The sequence below is a fragment of the Malaya genurostris genome, chromosome 3 (assembly GCF_030247185.1).
Source record: "Malaya genurostris strain Urasoe2022 chromosome 3, Malgen_1.1, whole genome shotgun sequence".
NCBI lineage: Eukaryota > Metazoa > Arthropoda > Insecta > Diptera > Culicidae > Malaya > Malaya genurostris.
Window position 1 is genome coordinate 7,272,108 of NC_080572.1, and position 8,234 is coordinate 7,280,341.

Genomic DNA, 8,234 nt, shown 5'->3' on the forward strand with positions numbered 1-8,234 from the left:
TTACATAAACTTTTCCGCATTTTTTTTATTGCTTGCGCGCTGCTGTTTCGTATTGAGGTGGTGTGAGAAATGCATGGTGGGCACGGTGGCATTATATCGTGAGCAAAAATTACATATGAAATTATGACGCGAATTTATGCAGCATTGCGTTTTGTGTTGCAATAAAAACGAGTTGAATACAGTAAAATGGGTATTGTAAGAAATTGTTTATTTTCTAAGTAACTGTCATTTATAATGCTAATAATGTCCAATTTTGTTGAGTTCAGTGCATTGATGTTGCTGAAGCAATAAAGCCTGGCTGTGTGATATCGTATAACAGGTAAACTATAACTTCATCATTGACAAACTACTGAATGAAATACAAACCAAGTATTATCGTGATACAAACAATGTGATAAACATTGAAAAACAACAGGCATATACATGGTTAGCAAGTTGGTCAATACATATACATATAACCTCATGTTAGTCATTCATAATTACTCATGATTTATAGCTCTTGTGTAAGAGTAATTACTAACAATAACGATTTAATTAGCATATATTCAAAGTGTGAAGGATTCAAAAATCCATTACGTCCAGACTTTTTACAAGCCAATATAACGAGAGGTAAACCCACTGCGCTCAATCATTGAAAAAAGTTCTTGTTTCTATGTGTCCGTTTTTCTTGGTATGCTTTGTGTGACGGTTCGTTCAACTGAAGCGGATAAAATTTTGCGCGCATTTTATGACGCTACAATTCACCTTAAGTATCCGATCCTGTAACAATTTTTGCATTTTGTTAAAAAAATGTTTCGATATTTGTAATCATACGACATCGCGAAGTTCATTCCAATGTTTTTAGACCATTATTTTCAGTGCATCCAGAAATCGGGGACCTGGATGGCAAAAATAATCTACTCGCCAAACCCGTTCTGAAAATATCCCTAACTTTATATCCAACAGTATGGAAAAATTCATTGTTTACGAAGTTCGAACATCGAACATTAAATGTCTCAGATTTCAGAACCTAGAGCTAATTCTTTATAATACTTTAGTGGCTTAGAGGAGCCACCAAGAAAATATATGTTTAATTTGTATATTCCTAAGTAGTTCACAAACTATGTCGAAGACATTCTTCAAAACAATTCTCATTCCTAGTTATAAATGCTTAGAACTTCAAATACTCACTAACGCTAGATACTATGAGAAGTATTTTATCAATTATCTAATAGATCTTGGAACTTTAATACACTTTGCTAAAGAAACCGTCTAACTAAATCTTCATAATTTTGAGTCACAGGATTAATTCTGCATCAAATGATCGTAAATTATAAGTTTACACAAAAACTAAAAATTTACTGAAGAGATTCTGGTTCTATCTGTGGTCAGAAGCGAAATAATCGTTCCTTGTCCCAATTAGTCGAAAAAACAAATGATCTGAGATATCTTATTGCCGGATTCCTATTTCACGTTCCCTGTGTTGTAGAAGACTTCACTGTAAAACGTTCGGTCTTTAGAGTCTCTAAATTCGTATTTCAAAGTGATAACATGTGCGAGTTGTTTGAGATCAAGTAGATAACTCAATATAATGTTATAATGTTTGAATGCTACATCTTTGGATATGAGAAGGACAATGAGAATATTTTTATACTGTGCTCAAATAGCCACACTGCTATTCACGGTGGATGCGGGATGGAAGCGACGCAACGAGTGTGCACTGACAGAAACTACCTGCATACAACTTTGTGAAACAACACTGCTTGTCATATAACCGAACATTTGCCATCTCCTGATAATTAGCATTTACAGTCCATAGCAATCGCAAAAAGTTCGCATTCCAAAACATCTAAGTTCGAAACCGGATTCTCTCCGCGGCGGTAGTGTTGAGATTGCATGAAATCTTTTTTCTTGCTTGCGACTAATATGGAGATTGCAAAAAACCTTTTTTCTTGCTTGCGAGTAATATCGCCTAAATGTATACTATCCCGGACCTATTTTGGCTGTTCTATTTTAAGATTATGCTCGTGACTTGTCATTTCGAGAAAATCTACATCATATTAAGTTTTCAATGTGCTTTCACTGAGAGCAAAACTAGTTTCCAGTTTGATGTCACACAGCATATATTTGCTTTAAATTTTGATCTTTTAACCGTTAAAACGATCGAAACGATAGCAAATTAATACCGTTTTCGTTTTTGAACCTAGACGCGGGTTACTCTGACTCCGAGTAAAACGAACACGTGGTACGCGCCCTAAACAACAACTCATGAAAAAAAGAAAAATAAACAAACTCGGCCAGCCATCTCTGAGATCTCGACCTCTTAGTTGACAACACACATACAGAAACACACACATACACACACACAGACAGACATTTGCTCAGTTCGTCGGGCTGAATCGATTGGTATATGACATTCGGCCCTCCGGGCCTCGGAAATTTTTTCGAAAGTTTGAGCGAATTCTATACCTATTTTTTATATATATAAAAAAATGGTAAAATTCACGAACAGTTTAAGAGGATTAAATTTTTCTTTTCATAAAAGAGCTACTCTAGCGAGATATTCCGTAGATGGACTAAAAGCTCCTTGATGTCATTTTAACATTTTGCTGATAAAATCCATCCAAATTGTGGAATTCTCTACGATATTAAATACTAATAGCTTTATTTGCACTCATTTGGTGCTAGTTCCGCACTGCAAAAATTTCAGAAAGCTAATCAAACTATTCTAGATTTGCACTAAACTGATGATTTTTACCTCCGATTTGAGCAGAAGTAATCTTAATAATTCTTTAGAAAACATACCCATACCCACAAACCCATAAGTACGGCTGATTTTGTATAATGCTCCCCCGTGACCAAGTTTTCGTTGTATTTTGCTCCAATGCAAACGACCAGCAGCAGGATGACGTAATCGATCTTCTTTGTAGAGAAGGGGCTAAGCAAACATCCCGCAATTGATTCAATACTGAACTGAATTCTCGATACTGGAACTGAGCTCTGGACCTGAACCAACCGGAATGCACTTGCTTTACTTCCTGCTCAGTCAACTGCAAGCTGCAACCGCTAATATATCAAACGTTAATCTTTTATACCTACCCAGGTACGAGAAAGACATCATGAATTTTCTATTTAGATATTCGTTGATTTTCACCAAACATTTCAGAAAACTTTAATTACGAATCATTTGTGATTATGTCATACAACTGAAAATGTTATCATAAATTGATGATCATCATTTCCGATAGCATGTAGAAATATTTTGATTTATACGTTAGATACAGTAAGAGATATTCACGATCAAAAATTTATCAGTTTCTCAGTAAGTTGTATTCACGACAAAATGGTATCAAAAACAGAGTGGCAGGAATGCGATTAGGCACTCTGAACAATCTACACTGTGAGCACTTTTCCAAAATATTCTTATTAAAAAAACAGCTAAACACTAGAAATAGATTTCACAGATCAAAAGCAATAATTTTATGTAACCTTCTTCTATTCAATCATCGTTGTAGCTCGAAAACTGTTAGTTGTACAAAAATGGGGACAAATTAGTTATAGGAAATCGTCATTTATGAATATCTCGAAAACGGCTACTTCCAGCAGTAAGGTCACTTAGTATAAATTTCTTGCATTTTGTTTGTTGAATCATATTCTGTGATTAAAATGACAATTTATCTACAATCTTTCACATATAACTGGGTCTACTACTTTTTCACATTGTTGCTGAGGGTCATCATTTCATGGAAACCAATCATCGGAAAGCAAAAAGCAAAACTGTAACATATTCTGTATCAAATTGACTATGATCGGGACTAGAATGAAGCAAAACCTCCACTCAACAAAAACAAAATGGCGGTCATTTTCCGATTTTCGACCAATTTTTGCCTTTCCCATATAGAAAGGTTATGCAATCACTGAGAAACCCGACTTTCAAAGGGAGGGCCAAGTGTCATATACCATTCGACTCAGTTCGTCGAAATCACAAAATGTCTGTGTGTGTATGTATGTATGTATGTATGTGACAAATAATGTCACTCAATTTTCTCAGAGATGGCTGAACCGATTTTCACAAACTCAGATTCAAATTAAAGGTCTTATGGTTCCATAGACTGCTACTAAATTTTATCGCGATCCGACTTCCGGTTCTGGAATTACAAGGTGATGCACCAAAAAATGGAAAAGAATAGTCACACACGTTTCTCAGAGATGGCAGAACCGATTTTCACAAACTTAGATTCAAATGAAAGGTCTTATGGCCTCACATAATTTTCCTGAGTTCATTTGAATCCAACTACTGGTTCCGGAATTATAAGGAAATATGTGAAAATTTATGAAAATTTGCTCACTCAATTTTCTCGGAAATTAACCGATTTTCTCAAACTAAGGAGCAAATAAAAGTGAGTATTTTTTCACAAGCGATGGCGAAACGAGGTGTACATTTTCATAAAACTTGCTACTAAATTCATCTAGTTGGTTGATATTGTTAGTTAGTGAATATATAAAACTACTACGGGACTACTAGTCCCCGGTTTCCGCTTCCGGAAGCACCGATAATAGTGAAGAAAAGCTTCAAAACCCGCCTGGGTTCGATTCCCAACCCCGCACATAGGGCCAGAAAGATTTTCTGGTCCGAAGAGGCGAATGACCTTAAGATGTTAAAACCTCTATAATTGAAACAAAAAAAAAAGCTTCAAAAACAGAACTCACTTGGACTTCTCAGCAAAGGTTAAACCGATTTACACAAATCAGGATTCAAATTAAATCTCTCATTGTCTTAAAAGATACTGAGTTATTTCATCCATCCGACTTCCGGTTCCAAAATTATAGAACGATGAGTGTCAAAACATTCAAATCGTCATTCAAAATTATGCAAAACTGGTACGTGTCGGTGCTTTGTTCAATTTCGTATAACATGCAGGGTTGCCACATTTAAATTTATATTTTTCAGGTGGAAAAGATGTAAATTTGTAAATCTTCTATTCAATTTGTACCTACTTGTTAGAGTTATTACAAAATCATGATAACGATGATTTTCTATAAAAGTACACTTATTTCCTTTCTCATATAGAAAGTTTATGCAACCACTTGAAAAATTGACTAGCGAAAATTGGCCCGGAAGACTAAGTGTGTATGTATGTGTGTGAGTATGTGTCAAATAATGTCACTCATAAAATAAAAAATATCATAGTCCCTTAGGTTACTATTGAATTTCATCATGCTTCCATAGGGTAAAGCGTGTTTAAAAATGCACACCGTCACTTAGAGCGACGATGCAAAAGAGGATAGAGTTCTTCTTAATTTGACTCAAAACTGATTCAATTTGTAGGCTATATTAGTTACTTACTAAACGAACCGACTTCGAGTATACTGGTTCCATGTTCCCGGTTCCAGAAGTAGCGGAAATAGTGGTCAAAAACTTTAAAACGAGACACACTCAATTTTTTCAGAGATGATTTGGTCGATTTCCACAAACTTAGGCTCAAATTAAAGTTCCTTTAGTCTCATAGGTTGCCGTATAATTTCATCCGGGTCTGACTTCCGGTTCCAGATCTATAGGGCAAAGTGTGTTTATTCATTTAGTGCGACGGTGCAAAATAAAGAAAAATTCTTATTAACTTGAAATAACTGTTTACAAATTGAAAAGGTTATGTTAGTTCTATTAATTAATTAATTTATTTTTAAATAAGTGTAATTTTTGCGTACTGCTCTCATTCCGTTATAATCAGGAAAGTGTGATCTTTGTTGTACACAAATGGTATCCAAGAAGAAGTTGCAGGTACCCACTACAAAATCTTTATCCTTACGATCATCCTTTAGTCTAAAGAGAGAGTTTCGTCAGGTTAATCTACTAACTATACATTGTTGCACCTACTCTAATGTGGATACAGACAATATCACCTCGACGTCGGTCGAGAGTGCACGTTTTGAGAACTGTAAATTTTTTTAAGGATCGTTGTTCTAGCCATGCAATGATTCTGTACGTTAAGAATCGGCTGCGAAGTCTGTTGAAACAGAAAGGCCAAATTCCACAAAAGGGATGTAATGGCTTTGGACTTTGTGCACATGAAAAACCGCGTTTCATATGACAATGAATTGAAAACAAACTTGACAAATTTTTCAATCCGTAGCCTAGCAATACTGATAGATCGTTTTCTTGTGCACTAATTTTTCTCTTGTGCATTGATTTTTCTGGTAGCCAGATTACTTATCGGAATAACAAACCTTTTCCGCAATTACGTCCTTTTTCATTCCATAACAAGCTGCCCCGCCCAACCGATAACATACGCGTCCCGGCTCCGCATGTGAATATGGTTTGGCTGGTGATTATACCCAGTTCGACCGCAACGGATGATATACAGAAATTAATGAAAAACCAGTCCTAATCATCGTCAACGCCATCGATCGGTCGGTGGTAGGTGCTAGTGACGTAAAGAGATGACGGAAGTCCACATGCCGGGATGGAGATAAAGGGGTCTGATTAAATTTGCCGGTGTTATATCATTAAACAGATTGATTTATATGCCTCCACAATTCTCCCTAAACACTACTTGTCACTAGATTCAACAGGATTGAGAAAGAAATTTCGAAATCGTCGTAAAAGGGTTGTAAAACGGAAAGTGAGAAGTGAAACATTTGGCGCCACTTGGCACCTGGGGGGAAAGATTTGTACGTGCAGTGAGCTGAGTAACCCTTCAAGGCCAATAACAAAATCATGTGGATACAAATTTCGGATGTGTAGAATCGAATTAGAAGTAGTTTCATTCTTCTTATCAGTAGCAATAGTGATTTTATGAAACAATTTAACGGTTCAAGCTATCAGAAAAACTTGCAAGGCGCCATAGAGTTAGTCCATAGTTCCCCATACAACCGGTTGCAGCAGTAACAACAGCCAACCGGTTTGCCACCATGCAATCCAACCAGAGAATCGACGTAATTAAACTTTCCGATAATTGAATCTAGAGTGGGATTTTAATTAGACTAGCTGCATGATGCAGTTGGGTGCTGTATGTTGTTGAGTTTCAATCCAACCAATCGTTTTCCAAAACGGGTAATAGGGAAAATCCGGGTCAAAAATTATGACAAAATAGTATCCCAGTGAACAAGTCCACGAGAGGTGTTCAAGTTCGAATTGAAGTGAAATATTTTGCAAAAGTGCTCAGCACTCAGAATCTAGATAATGTAATGCCATAACATTACTTAATTTAGGTTATTGTCTATCTAATTTTAGCTTTTAGTACTGAAGCCCCATAGCACAGTGGGGAAAATGAATCAAAATCTCAACGATTTTTTAGAGGTAAAATACAGCTCAACACAAAGTCTTTTTTGATATCAAATGGTCTATAAAATCGATTCGACGTATTTAGAAGGACCGCAGGATACGCTATCAGGTTCATTTTACCCCAAGTACTTTTTGTACTAGATTGTATTCAAGTTTAACTATATAACATAAAACCTAAGTATTTCCAGAAGACCAGAAAGAGTGATTGCATATACAGACAGCAATTGTTTTTGGAACAGGAGTGTAAGGATGTCTCCCACCCTGACCAGAAATTATGTAAGATGGAATTGCCCTGTGCAGTTGCACTCTTACCCCATTCCAGATACCGGGGAAAATCCGCTACACTTCTCTTTCGATGGAAACGATTTATCTGTATTGCCACATACTTTCTCGAATGTAATGATCACTGATGTTCGGGCAAAGGTCATGAGCACGTACACTAAGGTCTTTATTTACACGGGGGTTACGTACCGTGTTGAAAAAATCCGTGTAAAATAAAACCTTGTTAATAGCGGAAACCGTGAAAACAAGTCGCGTGGAAATTTTGACGTAATAATTCCAAAAACCCTAGATTTGATCATTTGTTTGTTTTGTTTTTGATAAAATGTAACTGTTTTTTCACAACAAAAACGGAAATCTAATAACCAGCCCGATATTACGAGAAGGAGTCATACTTGACAAAACACATTGGATGACAAATTAAAGTTAGAACACTCAGGAAACACGTTGTACGATAAGCAAATTAATCTAAATGGATCATGCTTTCTGTTTAATGAATTCGGTTTTCAAAAGAACGATAATACGTATAATTTAGGACGTTCGACTAAATAACCCATAAACACTTTCACTGCAAGTAAAGCTTGAGAATAAGTTTTCAATTCCGAAGGTGCGATGTGTAGTAAACACTAATGATCTTAATAACCATTTTCAACTAAACTGAGTGGGAAGACATGGGTATTGGATGGAGATCTAT